The 14566-nt window shown below is 38.7% G+C and overlaps 1 long non-coding RNA gene across 3 annotated transcripts; it reads right to left on the bottom strand.

Moving 5' to 3' along the window:
* Positions 1 to 404: 404 nt before the first annotated feature.
* LOC116585609 lies at positions 405 to 8364 on the bottom strand. 3 transcript variants are annotated; one of them, XR_004283721.1, is made up of 5 exons: positions 8296 to 8364; positions 6237 to 6302; positions 3903 to 3989; positions 1434 to 1526; positions 405 to 762 (listed from the first exon to the last, which is right to left on the bottom strand). It is a non-coding gene; the product is annotated as an uncharacterized LOC116585609 (long non-coding RNA). The 3 variants fall into 3 exon arrangements; XR_004283719.1 differs by lacking the exon at positions 8296 to 8364 and having other exon boundaries at positions 6237 to 6842; XR_004283720.1 differs by lacking the exons at positions 1434 to 1526; positions 8296 to 8364 and having other exon boundaries at positions 6237 to 6842.
* Positions 8365 to 14566: the final 6202 nt, after the last annotated feature.

Below are 14566 nucleotides of genomic sequence, written 5' to 3'. Positions count from 1 at the left end.
AAAAGCTACTTGTCTGGACAGAAGGCATACCAACTTCAAGCACCAGAGCAAGAGTGCCTAGGAGCAACTTGGGCACAGGAAGGTGCAAATTATAAATTTGTTTATGGACAGAAACAATGTCTAAAAGCCTCTGATCTCCCTCCTGAATTTTCTTCCAGAGAGGAGTAAGTATTCTGCTGTCCCCAAAGGAGCCGCAAGGACTGGCAGCCTAGGAACTTCACAAGGCAATTAGCAAATTATCTTTTTTACCTTCAGTAAAACAGAACTTAAATTTTGCACTTGGTGCCCACTTCACAAACACCCTTGTTATGTTTTCAGTAAATAAATATAATTTCAGTACGTGTGTATTTATGTGTATATATACATATATATATATTTATTTATATTTATATATATAGTACACATACAAATCCATGAACCAACCACAAAGCCAAACATAAATGTCACTTCAGGTTAGCATCAGTGTTAATATCAGTTTAATTATTCAGTTTTTTTCCAAGGTCATCTTGACTTGCAATGTTACAATGTAGAACTGAATAAGTCTTAGATGTTTGAAGCTAGGAGTGAGACAGTTGGGTCTTCTCAAAACCACTGTCTAGTTCATCTCCAAATCCATATCTTCATGAGCAAAAAATAATGTTACCATTGTTACTGAGAATGGTCATGGTCCTGGTGACATTATTCCTCTCCATGGTCACATTTGAACAGGTACTGCTACTACAGTATCTTGAGTGAGGGCTGTGATGAGACCCTAATTCCAAGCTAAAGGTAAAAGAGAGAAAACCAAGAAATGAGGGAGCCAAATCTAAGAGAACAAGACCATGTAAGATGTGAGCCCTTAAGGGGAGTGGCCAACAGTCCAAACCACAGTGTGCAAAGGAGCAAGGTAATTTAAGCTCAGTGCAGAGCAGCATGAAAGGCGCTCTGAGATGCTGAGTGGATGCAACACTCGGAGACCCCAGACAGACAAGTCTCAACACAAGATTCTAGGATATCTTAGCTCAGTGTGGGACCTTGCCCAAGAAAAAATTCTCTATAAAGAGTTGAGGATGGGGGCACCTGGGTGGCTCAGTGGTTTAAGCCTTTGCCTTCAGCTCAGGTCATGATCTCAGGGTCCTGGGATCGAGTTCCACATCAGGCTCTCTGCTCAGCGGGGAGCCTGCTTCCCTCTCTCTCTCTGCTCTGCCTGCCTCTCCGTCTACTTGTGATTTCTCTCTGTCAAATAAATAAATAAAATCTTTAAAAAAAAAAAAAAAGAGTTGAGGATGTGTAGACTGCAGCTAAGTAAGCAGGCCACACTTCGACCCTAATTCTCAAAAGACAAGAAGAAAGGAATGAGAAGGCCAAAGCTCATGTAACAATGCCTACGCTCATGGCCATAGTGAGGGCACGGAAAGTCAGAGTAAGGCAAGAAGAATCACAGTGGTTAATACCTTCAAAGCCTTGACCAAGACTGCCTCAGAACTGGAATGTGTTGGTAGAAGTTTCCTGATATTGTAACAGAGCTGAGGGGAACTGAGGGAAATCTGTAAATGAAAGGCACTAATGGGAAAAAATGTATTGAAATAACTATAATATAGTTCTTAAAATCTGACATCTACCCTAGCCTAAGGATAGGTGGATAACTGCTTTTAAACCTTTCATGTTTCCTAAAAGTGAGCATTTGTGTGGAAACCAATACTCTGAATTCCCCAGTACATTTCTGCTACAATAGACAAAGAACATGACTCCTCAGAGCACAGGCCTGGGTACATCCCCTTAGGTATCGAGATGATTAGAGGCAAGGGCAAGGTCTTCCAGGTTCTCCGTGGAGCCACCCTCCAAAGCCAGAAGAGAATAATTAAGACTAGGAATCTTTTTTTTTTTTTTTATTCGACAGAGATCACAAGTAGGCAGAGAGGCAGGCAGAGAGAGAGAGGAAGGGGAAGCAGGCTCCTTGCCGAGCAGAGAGCCTGACGCGGGGCTCAATCCCAGGACCCTGGGATCATGACCTGAGCCGAAGGCAGAGGCTTTAACCCATAGAGCCACCCAGGCACCCCAAGACTAAGAATCTTAACAAGCTATCATCTTGACACTATAAGTGAATCCAGTGGTTGCATCTGCTCCTGGCCAGGAGTTTCCTAACCAGCTTCTGGATAAATGCTTAATTAACATTATTTTTACTCTGTCTAGATCTGTGGTTAAAAGGTTAGTCATGTTCTGTTTTACAACATGAGGAGAATTTGGTCCCTTGGAAACAGAGTGGCTAACACAGCCCATAAAGGCCAGTGGTTTTCAACTCAGGCAGCACATAGAATCATCTGGAAACGTTTTTTAAAAAAACGGCAGTGTCAGGGCTCCACCCCTAGATATTCTGACTTAATTTATCTGGGATAGACAATATGCCACAATGTTTTAAAAACTCACAGGTGATCCTTCCAAATAGCTAGGTTAAAAGCAGTTCTTCTCAAACTCTAATGGATCCCACAGGATCTTATAAAATAAGCAGATCTTGATTCTGTAGGTCTGAGGTGAAGCTTCCTAGTGATTCCCAAGCTGTCTGCAGGTCACACAATGCGACATTAAAAAATGGGGGAGAAAATGTCAGGAAAGAGGGTCCACAATCATGTTCTCCCAGGAGTGTTGGTAGGTGAGCCCTCCCTGACCAAGGCAGAACACAACCCCACACCCCAGCCTGTGGTTCTGCCCTAATTATGAAGTTGAGCAGATGTTCCCAGAGCTCAGAGATGACCTTCTGAGTTATGAAAATAAGGAGTTGTCCAAATATCTAGTAAGGCCTCAAATTAATCTGGAAAACACTAATGGGAATCCAAGAGTGAGCACGTAAGAGTCAAAACAGTGAACTTTAAAAAAAAAATGAATCTGCCTTTGTTTCACTTTGGCTCTGTGTTTGTGGGGAAACTCCATAAGAAGAAGCTTGTGTGGCCCTAGTTTAGTCAGATGGTGGGCAGGGACTATAAGGGAAGAGGAAAGACACCAAAGAAGAGGGCTCTGTTTACATAGAGTGGCTTACTAGAACCCACTACACAGTTCGCTAAATTCCACAGACCTAAAACTTGGTCAATGGAATATTGGACCCTGTGAGGTCCTCCTGCACTGACTGCCACTTTCCTCTTCTATCTTCAGTTTCCTGACATCCTGCTTTTCTCATCTCCCTTTCCTGATCAGAAAAGTCTACCAGGATGAACTCCAAACTCTGTGTGACCTCTAGATCCGTATAATTCCTCAGCCTTATCTGCCAGGACATTTTGTTTTCTGTCCTCCCAAACTCAGGGGTCACCTCTTCATCAGGGCTATCAGCATGACATTTCCCCACCTGGAACAGTCTCCCTTGCACATTTCCATTACTGAATTTCTCCCACTCTTCTCAAGGCCCAGCTTCAGCCCAATAATCCTCATCAACGACTCCCTCATCCTCCAGCCACCACACCTTCCTGGGTACTTCTAGAGCTTTCCCTTTCCCAAAATTTTACTTGTTCTGCTGCTCCCCCCCCGTCATCTTTTCATAAGAATAGTATATCTTTCTAACTACATCATAAACTCCTGGCTGGCAGTATTGTACCTATATTTTCTTGTACCTCCTATGCTAAATACGGTTCTATGCAAATGAAAGATGCTGCAGTAAGATTCATCACACGTTTACCAGAAAACTCACTCAGCTGAAACAGAGATTCCCATGGGCAAGATTCTCAGGAGCTTCCACTCACAGACAAGACTTCCCACAACTAACAAAAGTGTCAGTTGTCTCAATGCCTCAGAACCCTTTCTACTCCTGCTATGTTAGCCATTATGTGGCAACAAACCATCCCTGTTCTGGATTTGCTCAAAGCCCTATGCTTTATACTTTAAGAGTCCTCATTCCCCGCCAACCCTTGCGCTAGGGTGTGCATCCACTTCCATACCCTAATCTTCAGGTCTGCCCAATTTTCAGTCTTCATAAGGAAGTGAAGTCAAAATTCCTTTCAGGATCAGGCCCTCAGTCTGTTCCTCTGAAGAGAAAAACAATAGGGTGTGGTCAGGAGAAAAGCAGAGACCCAGCCAAACAAATGTCTCCTGGAAAAACTATTCATATAGCTAGAATAAACAGGTATGGCCATTCCACTAGCTTTAAACAGAACTGTGCCAATGCAAGGCTGCAGACAAATATGGAGGAATGCTATCCAATACCATCCATACTGGAACCACTAAACTTTCTATGCGGGGGGAAAAGCCTATCTAAAAAAATAAATAAAAACAATGAAAATTGTAGATGTGATCATTAGAATGCTCCAGGAGAATATTCTGAAAGTAGACCTCACCTAGGGGTCTTAGGAATATCCTAGTGTACTGGCAGCCCTTGACAAAAAAAGCAAAAGAAAAATGAGATTCATTTGCTGCACATTTTGGATTCTCCCCCAGGGCTTAGCACACAAAGGTCCTGTTTCTTTCTCCCCCAGGATACACAGCCAAAAATGCTAGTCTCAGTTGCACATAGTTTTGGTTTAGCTAGGTTCTGTGTTGGTCTCAGGCACTATAGGCTACTCTGAATCCTCCCCCCACCCCCACTGCCCTCGGGCTCCTCTTTTGTTTTGGTTATACTTCTCTCAGGTCTCTGTCCTCCGCATTTCAGACAAGTAAGAGAGTTGGGTTCAATCAAGGTTGAGAAGAAGACTTTGCAATTAAACTGCTAACTAAGGAAGTACCAACCTGAAGAAGCTAATTTGCACTGATCTGTTTAAAATATCTAGCAGCAGATCAGGCATGAATTGAGGTACAGTCCTTTTAAGCGTCAGCCAACTGGCCTTCTTTCAGAGCAGCAGCTATCAATAATTCCATGCTGAGGACCATCTGATAGGAAATCAACCACAGGCCCCTGGAATGCCAGCATTCCCCACTGCTCTGTTTTCCCAGTTGTCAGATCTGTTTATAAATTGTCCATTTATAGCAAATCCAGCACCTGCTATGAACACCTCATCCTGCCAAGTATGGGACTGCATCTCAGAAAGAGCCACTATAGATTTTTTCAGTTCCTTTTAACCTTTCCCAACCCAAGTTTGAATATTTGCCTAGGAATTCTGAGGGGGAATATATTCTATATGGGAAAATCTAGTCTATTAAAAGTTAGCATTTTGCTCCATTAAGAAAAAAAAAAGCAACTCATCATTCTCTTGGGAAATATAATGCTCTCTTTCTGAACAAGTCTGACACTGGGACACATTTAAAATAACCCCTAAAATATTCAGCAGGGTAAAAATGCTCTGGGGAAAAGTTAAGGGAGGCTTTCTTTTTAACTCTATTATATAGCTTTTTAGCTCATTGTCAAAACCTCCACTTACCAGACAATGCTGTCTGCTGTTCAAAACCATTATGTAAAATATATTTAAAGACACCTTCCCACTGCTGAAAACCCAATATATATGCCCTAGATTTGGGTTTTTTTCTTGCCAATTATCCATCTGCAAAGTGCCTAGAATTAATTCTCAAAGTTCCATCCCTCCCCCAATCCCAAGATGCTTCTGTTCATTTTGGTCTTCGCAAAAAAATAGAAAATAGTATACATATAATATTTGTAGTGTGGGTTCATGGTTTCTAGAGATGAAGTTCAAACCAGATGCAATGGTGGACAGAAATGTGTGTATAACCCTCAGAAATGTGAGGTGACCCCTTGATCCTTCAGTTTATACCTTCCCTCAAAAATCCTTCTCAAGTATAAGACTGTTACTTTTTTTTAAGCCACAAAGGGAGACCCTAATTAAGAGCACGTGGCAGAGGCAGCTGGTCTGATAGGTGGCATTTCTGTTCCCCAGTTCTGCATTCAGCAAAGGGTATTTTCATGGGAGGACATGAGCACTTAACATTTCTTTTTTAAAAATGTTATGGTATCTCGATACAGAAGATAACTTTTGCAAGGTAATTATTATTAGTAGGCCAACAAAGTTAGACAGTCATGCGATCAGGTAAAACAGAAACAACTCAAGAAAAAGAATTAGAGGGCATGAAATTAAATACCTGTAAAATTAAAAATGCTTGCTCTAGGTAATGGTTTTCCTTTACAGAGACCAAGGTCTTCAGTATTCTAGTCCGGCATAGCTTGTATCTTTTTGTTGCAGTTTATATATATTAAGCTAATCTTAGATTATACACACATAAATTCTTTCCTTCCAAAATGGAATTGTGCTTAATCTGTCACATGTTACTCCAATGCAAATCATCTTTGCTTACTTTTTGGTCATTTGATGACCATCTGTTTTACCAACCTGGATTCTTTCACTCATCACAGAAGTCAGGCCCCATTACTTGAGATGATCTCTGAGATGCCCCTGCTGGAGAAAGGAATGTGCAAATTAGAGGACTACAAATCAGTTTGAAAACTCAATGACTCCTTCCCATAAATCTGTGTCCTTAATATTAAAAATCATTTGGAGGTGCTGAAAAGAGAACTGATAGCTAACAGAACACAGCAGTCCTACTCTCTTCTAGGCATGGATTAGCAGTTGAGAGGGACTATGCAGATCTAAATCCATATTCTGCTACCAAAAATAGAAAAGAGGAAACCTTTGAAGCCAAAGAAGGCCTAAGAATAACTGTCAGTAAGGAGCTAGAGCTCCATGGGCAGGAAGCAATGCTCAAGTGGCCGTTTTGTGCTGCTCCCTGCCCCCCCTCCCCAGTGGCTTTCACATTTATCCTGTTAGAAAGATAGCTTTCAAAGACTTCCCTTTAACACAGACACATAGGCCTTCACAACCCGCCTTTCTACAGCAGCTCAGGGATCTGGCGCTACACATCACTTCAACACAGCCCTTGGGTTTGGTGCGATTTCCCCCCACGGATCATTTCAATCTGTTTAAGGCTGAACAGTGAACTCTTCATAGACCACATTACACAGAGAGCCTCAGTAGGAAATGGTTGGCCAAGCAAACATTTGTTTCCTGTTTTGCTTTTTATAATTTTACATTCCAACTCAACCTAGCTTTCATCCTTTTTATTCTTTTTATAGTCACAAAAATCAATGCACCAAACCAGTGAAGTTTATTTGATCTCATGTGCTTCAAATGACACTATAAAACCATACACTTGAATCTATCTTATAAAACATGTTTGAGTTAGAAGAGGTTTTTGGGAACAAGACAGTGAGAGCGCTTTAAAATGGCCTGTGGGACAGCTGGAGAGGCACAGAGGCTGAGAAGGTTACTAGAAGGAGATCCGGCCAGTACATGATGATGGGCAGTTTAAAGGCCAAGGAATGGAAAATAGGGTAGGAAGGAGAACAGAGAGAAGTAAGACATTGAGGAAGATGACAGAGCCTATTGTATCTTATGCAGATTAGGAAAAGCAACCCTTTTGAGCACACATAAACTGATGTGAAGGTGCATGGCTGGATTTCAGCCCTCACTCTTCCTTCCCTTTGGACGGGTGCCTTTCTGCAAGGTACAGACTACACCATACCACATCTGGGGGAAACTGTGGGCAGGAGACTGAAAGATACAAATGGGGATCTTTAGACAAACTGATCAAAAAAAAAAAAAAAGTCGCGGATACTTCTGGTAGCATACAGGAAATCCTGTTTTTTTTTTTTTAAAGATTTTTTATTTATTTATTTGACAGAGAGAGATCACAAGCAGGCAGAGAGAGAGAGAGAGGAGGAAGCAGGCTCCCTGCTGAGCAGAGAGCCCGATGCGGGACTCGATCTCAGGACCCTGAGATCATGACCTGAGCCGAAGGCAGCGGCTTAACCCACTGAGCCACCCAGGTGCCTGGAAATCCTGTTTTGAATCAAACAATTTTGCTGGTGAGTAGGGGTAGAGGAGGATGGTTGGCAAAATTGATTTCTGCAAACTAACTGTATCAAAACATTTCAGTAGAATGTTTTATCTTTTGTTATGTTTCATACAATGCAAGTATTATTCATTTTAAGAGAGGTTTGCATTCATCACATCTAATGAATATCTTCCATGATTAATACAATTCATATTTATTTGTCAAGATCTAGGCAAATAGAAAAATTCTAGCACAAATTGCTGGAACTTGTTAAAGATGAGCACGGTTCACAGGTTGAAATTTGGGGATGCTTAACTGCCTTTATCTCAAAGTTCTTGAATGTCTTACTGAAACAACTGGTTAGGCTTCAGCCAAAATAAAAACATAATTACCCCCACCACTCAGACAGACTGCTTTTTCAAGGTCCTGGCCTCAATCTGTACTATATAATCCTTTATTAATCTGCTTCAGTTAGGTCCATGAGTTGCATCATAGCAAAACTGAAATGGGCAAAAATCAGAGAACCAAAGAAGAAACAGTAAATATGACATTACATACCTAATATTAAAACACAATCAGTATATACCAGATGGGCCACTCTTGCTCTTGCTCAGGACCCGAGCATTCAATGACTATAAGAGAAACCATTAATATTTATAACAATTTACAGGTTTTATAGTTCCTCAACAACTATAACATGCACCATCTCACTGAATCCTCAAAAAAGTCCTTAGCAGTGGGGCACCTGGGTGTCTCAGGTAGTTAAGCAAGAAGTCTACTTGTCCCTCTCCCTCTGCTCTCACTTTTCCCCCTACCACTTGTACTCTCCCATGCTCACTCTCGATCTCTAAAATGATTAAATAAAATCTTTAAAAAAAAAAAAAAAGGCCATAGAAGTAAGTATGGTTTCATCATCAACTTTTGGAGATGAGAAAATTGGGAATTCAGACAAGCTGAGACCAACTCAATAGTAAGTGACAGAACCAAGACTCAATCCCAGGCCTTCTGGCTCAAAGCAATGATCCTACCAGTATACTGATTCTTGGGTTCAAATGGAAACATCTCGTGGTAGCTTGTTGCATCACGGACAAGTCTACCTATTCCTAAGATGTCATTAGTTAGCCTGAGTAGTGATGGGATCAGCAGTGATTTATTCTAATAATCTCAATTACTTACTTTTAAATATCTATTTTACTTGCTAAAGATTTCTTTTTCATGCACTCCCTCTGCCAAATGCATTTTTGGAGAAGTCAGAATGTTAACTGATTTCAGTTAATAACAGCCTCTGAGTTATCTACTTCTTTAACACCCTATCTCTCTCCGTTCTAATGCAGATTCCTGATTAAAAATGTAAAACTATTTTTTTTAAAAATAAAAAACTACATTTAAAAATTAAGGATACATTTGTACTTACAATTGCATGTGTCTTGAAACCAATGTGCTTAGCTTCTGAGTATCAGAGTCTCAAGCTGACTAACAAGTGACAAAATCATTTGGGAGGTTTTAAGGACAAGGCTGGCAGTGATCTGTTAGAAGAATTGCTTCTGAAAAGATTCAACCACGTGACCAAGTGATGACACCAGATGGTCAAACTCATCCATCCTCATGTTTTTACAATAAATACAGCATCCTTTAGAATAAATCTATTGGAAATGATATATATAATCTAACCAATTAACTACTGATAGTTCAAAAAAAATAGTCCCTTACAACTTATATCCACTTTAGTCCTAAAAGTTTAGGTTACATTGTTAAAAGTTATCATTTCCCAACCTACTCTCTAACAATAGAAATTCTACTTCTCGTTTTCTACTGTAAAAAATTCTTGCACTTGGGAGATGTACAAAAATGTTTGTGGCAACGCTGTTTGACATTTTTCAAAAGGTAAGAAACAATTTAACCACCCTTATTGGAGAAATGATTTAGATATTTATAGTTAATGTAAATAAAGCAGAATTATATACAACAAATAAAAGGAATGAATTGTATGTACACATCAAGATGGATAAATCTCAAAATATATTGTGAAGTTGAAAAGCAAACTGGAAAAGTTTATCTTTAGTATACTAGTTATCTAAGTCCATTTGGACTTCTATAACAGACTGGGTAACTTATAAACAACAGAAATTTCTCACAGTTATGAAAGCTGGAAAATCCAACATCATGATGTCAGCATGATCAGGTTCTGGTAAAGGAACTCTTTCTGGTACAGACTGCAAATTTCTTGCTATGTTCTCACAGGTAGAAGGGACAAGAGTCTCTGGAGTCTCTTTTAATCTCATTCACGAGCGCCCTCATGACCTAACTACCCCCTAAAAGTCCCACTTCCTAATATTATCAATAGGGGGTTAGAATTTCAACATATGAATGCGGGAAGGGACACATATATTCTAGCCATGGCACCAGTATTTAAGCAAAAACTTAACATACAAAAGAAGCTATAAATGGGTACATACAAAGATATAATAAATGTATGAAAACATTCATGGAAATTACACATATCAACTTCACAAATGGTTGCGTCTACAGATGGAAAGAGAAGAGATGGAGAAGAGAGCTTTGCTCTACCTGTAATTCGTTAAACCTTTAGATAGATTTACATTTTTCTTACAATAATCAAAATAGTATGGTATTCACATAACAATAAGCATATAGACTAGTAGAGTAGTACAGGGAGCCCAGAAACAAACCTTTGCATATATGGTCAAATGATTTTTGACAAGAGTGTCAGCACCATTCAAAAGGGGGAAAGACAGTCTTCAGAAAATGCTGCAGGGAAAACTGGGCATTCACAGGCAAAAGAATGATACTGGACTCATACCTTATACCATATATTAAAATTAGTTCAAAATGGATCAAAGACATAAACATAAAAACTAAAACCATAAAACTCTCAGAAGAAAATAGAAGGAAAAGCTTTATAGCATTGGATTTGGTAATGATTTCTTGAATATGACTCTAATTACAGAGGCAACAGAATAAAAAATAAGTTAGACTTTAAAATTTAAAAATTTATGTATCAAACAACACTGCTGACAGAAAGAAAAGGAAACCCACAGAATTGGAGAAAATATTTATAAATCATGTATCTGGTAAGGGATCAATATCCAAAATATATAAAGAATTCCTAAAACTCAACAAAAAACCAACCCAACTTAAATATGGGCAGAGGACTTGAATACATAATTTTCCAAAGAAGATATACAAATGGGCAACAATCACATTAAAAAATGTTTAACATCACTAACCATTAAAGAAATGGAAATCAAAACCACAATAAGATACCACTCACATCCACTGGGATGATTATTACATAAAACAAACAAACAAAAATCTGTGTTGGTAAGTATGTGGAGAAACTGGAGCCCCTGTGCAATGCTGTTGGGAATACTGAATGGTACAGCCGCTGTAGAAGACAATATGGTGGTTCTCGAAAAAATTCATCAAAAAAAATTCTGATCCAGCAATTCCACTTGTATGCATATACTCAAAAAAAGTCAAAGGAGGGATTTATTTTTTTTTTTATAAAAGATTTTATTTATTTATTTGACAGAGAGAGATCACAAGTAGGCAGAGAGAGAGAGAGGAGGAAGCAGGCTCCCTGCTGAGCAGAGAGCCCGATGCGGGACTCGATCCCAGGACCCTGAGATCATGACCTGAGCCGAAGGCAGTGGCTTAACCCACTGAGCCACCCAGGCGCCCCAAAGGAGGGATTTAAATAGATATTTGTAGACCAACATTCATAGCATTATTCACAATAGCTAAAAGACCAAAACAACCCAATGTCTGTTGACAAACAAATGGATAAGCAAAATGTAATGCAATGGAATATATTCAGCCTTAAAAAGGAATGAAATTCTGATGCATGTTACAATACGGATGACTCTTGAAAGCATTATGCTAAATGAAATAAGCCAGAAACAAAACAATAAATATTGTATTATTCCACTTATATAAACTACCTAGAAGAGCCAAATCATAAAGAGAGTAGAATATTGGTAAACAAGGCCCAGGGGAAGGGGGAGTTAGGAGTTATTATTTAATGGATAGACAATCTCAGTTTGGAATGATGAAAAAGGTTTGGAGATGAATAGTGGTGACGGTGTACAATAATGTGAAGGTACTTAATGTTGCTGAACTGTACACTCAAAAAAAGGTTAAAATGCTAATTTTTATGTTATATATCTTACATCTTCATAAAAATTTTCCTTCATGAGGGAGAAAAAGGTGAATCAAATATGGCAAAATGTCAAATTTACTATTTCTTTAAACCCAGTGGTAGGCTTACAAATAGTCCATTAGTTTCTGTACTTTATGTGTACCCGAAATGTCTCAGCTTAATTTTTGTTAATTTATTGTAGGTTTTGAAGATAAGTTTTAATAAAATTATTCTGACCCTCAACTGTAAAGTAGAACAATGAGATTCTGGGACAGGTACTGAAGGCTGAAGACCACCCCTCAAATTATTTGATCAGTTTCTGGGCTACAGAACAGCATTTCTCAAATATAAAGTGCATACAAATTACCTAGAGATCCTACTACAATGCAGATTCTGATTCAGCTGGTCTAGAGAGGCCTGAGAGTTTCCCTTGCTTACTGGTTCCCAGGTGATGCCCAGGCTGCCAGGCCATAGACACACTTTGATAACAAGGATCTAATGAATGATAGTACTTGTCACATATTACCTCCTTTCATCTGAAATTTTCTTAATTATGTACTTCTTGATGACAAAGGGCTAAAGCCAGTCTTAAGTACATTTCAATGTAAAATTCATCATCTTATACTTTGTTTGATAAAGGCTTCCATAAAGCAAAATAACAATTAAAACCTAAACATCACTGAAAATATTTCAGAAAGACTACATCTCTTTCAAAAATCCTAAATTAGAAACTTTGACTCAGCTATCGAAATATATAATAAATGCATAGTTTAGGATATATTAATCTCTCTTCCCCAACTTGTGAAATAGGAATTTCTACAGCACAAATTTCCACTGATGGCAAGTTACTTCACTTAATTATACAGTCCTTAAATAGTCTCTTTTTACTTTGTAAATTCCAGTATAATTCTAGGTTGGGAGCTAATAATTTTACCTACTATAAAATGACTAATTAATTGCCTAAAATTTAAAAAGCCTCTAGGACAAAATTTCTTGCCAGAATGGTTTAGAATCTGGTCGTCTGGTGGACCCCAAGGTGTCAATCTAGTTAAATGAATTAAAGCTTCAGGAGATATAGTGTTTCCAGAATCGCCACAAATAAGATCCACCCCAGTGCCAAAAACAAAGCAAGCCTCTATATTCCCCAGTTAACCAACAGATGATCAAATTCCTCCTTAAAATCAAATAGTATGGTTCTCTAAATAAGTATAGTTGATTAAGAAAAAGCAGACTTCAGACCTAATGACCCCAGCTACTGAGTTTGTTTTTAAATAATGTAAGGCTTGGGGGCGCCTGGGTGGCTCAGTTGGTTGGACGACTGCCTTCGGCTCAGGTCATGATCCCAGAGCCCCAGGATCGTGTCCCACATTGGGCTCCCAGCTCCACTAGGAGTCTGCTTCTCCCTCTGACCTTCTCCTCGCTCATGTTCTCTCTCACTGTCTCTCTCTCAAATAAATACATAAAATCTTTAAAAAATAATAATAATAATGTAAGGCTACAGTATTTGCAGCATTCACTGTCTTTCATCAGCCTATCATTTCAGAGGCATGAATTGTCTTTAGTCCAAACTGAAAATTTTGACACATTTACCAGGTTAATTGTTCTTTGGAATCTGCTAACAAAGTAATAGTTACAATATATATACAATTATATATATATATTATATATATTATATATATTATATATATATATAATATATATACACATACATACATACATATATAAAGAGAGAGAGAGATCCCACTCATTTTTACGGTGCCCTAATTTTGTGCCAAGGCCTATTCTACTTGATTTGTTTACATGGATTATCTACTTGAATCGTTTTAACAACCCTGTAAAACACATATTATAATCTGTAACTCCCAGTTAAGAAAACAGACTCAGAAAATTAAGTAACAGGTCCAAAGTCACAAAGTAAGTGGCATTTTCTGACTCAGGAATACTATTCCTAACCATGATGCTCACTTGTAAACTTTAATTGCTGGCGCTACTTCCCATAATGAATGTTGTCATGTAAGTCCGCTCCAAACTGCTTAATAGAACTACAGTAAAAATTGGAAGGAACTCCTTTTCTTGATATCAAGTATCCTCCTCTAAGTCTTTATTCAATATCATTTGGAGTAATCAATAGAAGCCTATGGGTCTATGGCTAATACTGCCAAGAAAAAAAAAGTCATTATATTTGGCAGAAAGGCTGCAATATCTAAGTGGAAGATCACTAATGCCTCTATTGAATCACTCAGTTCAGTTTGCACACTTAGAGTAGTGAGCAACAGAAGTAAAATCTATGGGCCTGCTGAGGTTTCTTTTTGAAGGATGGCTAGTCGTAATGCAAGCCCAAAAATAAAAAGCTGGGTTTGGGAAAATATCAGCACATTTTCATTTCCAAAGTAACTTGAATTTCTTCCCAAATGACTTATTTCCCTCCATAAAACTAGGATCTTAGGTTCTGGGCTTGATATTTCATCAGCAAGTTGAGAAAAGCTCTGTATACATACAAAATATTAATAGCCCCAAAGGAAGTCACATACATTCAAGAATCATCTACTTACTGTGTCTGCGTCAGAAAGCTCACACTCTGGGTGAGTCAGAGGAAGAAAGGGCCAAAGGATATTGACACTACCAAGTCTGAAAACAGAAAGCCCAATCTATTTCAATCTCATTTGTAGA

The sequence above is a fragment of the Mustela erminea genome, chromosome 3 (assembly GCF_009829155.1).
Source record: "Mustela erminea isolate mMusErm1 chromosome 3, mMusErm1.Pri, whole genome shotgun sequence".
Classification (NCBI taxonomy): domain Eukaryota; kingdom Metazoa; phylum Chordata; class Mammalia; order Carnivora; family Mustelidae; genus Mustela; species Mustela erminea.
The sequence above is the reverse complement of the archived record's forward strand: the minus strand, read 5'-3'. Positions and strand labels throughout refer to the sequence as shown.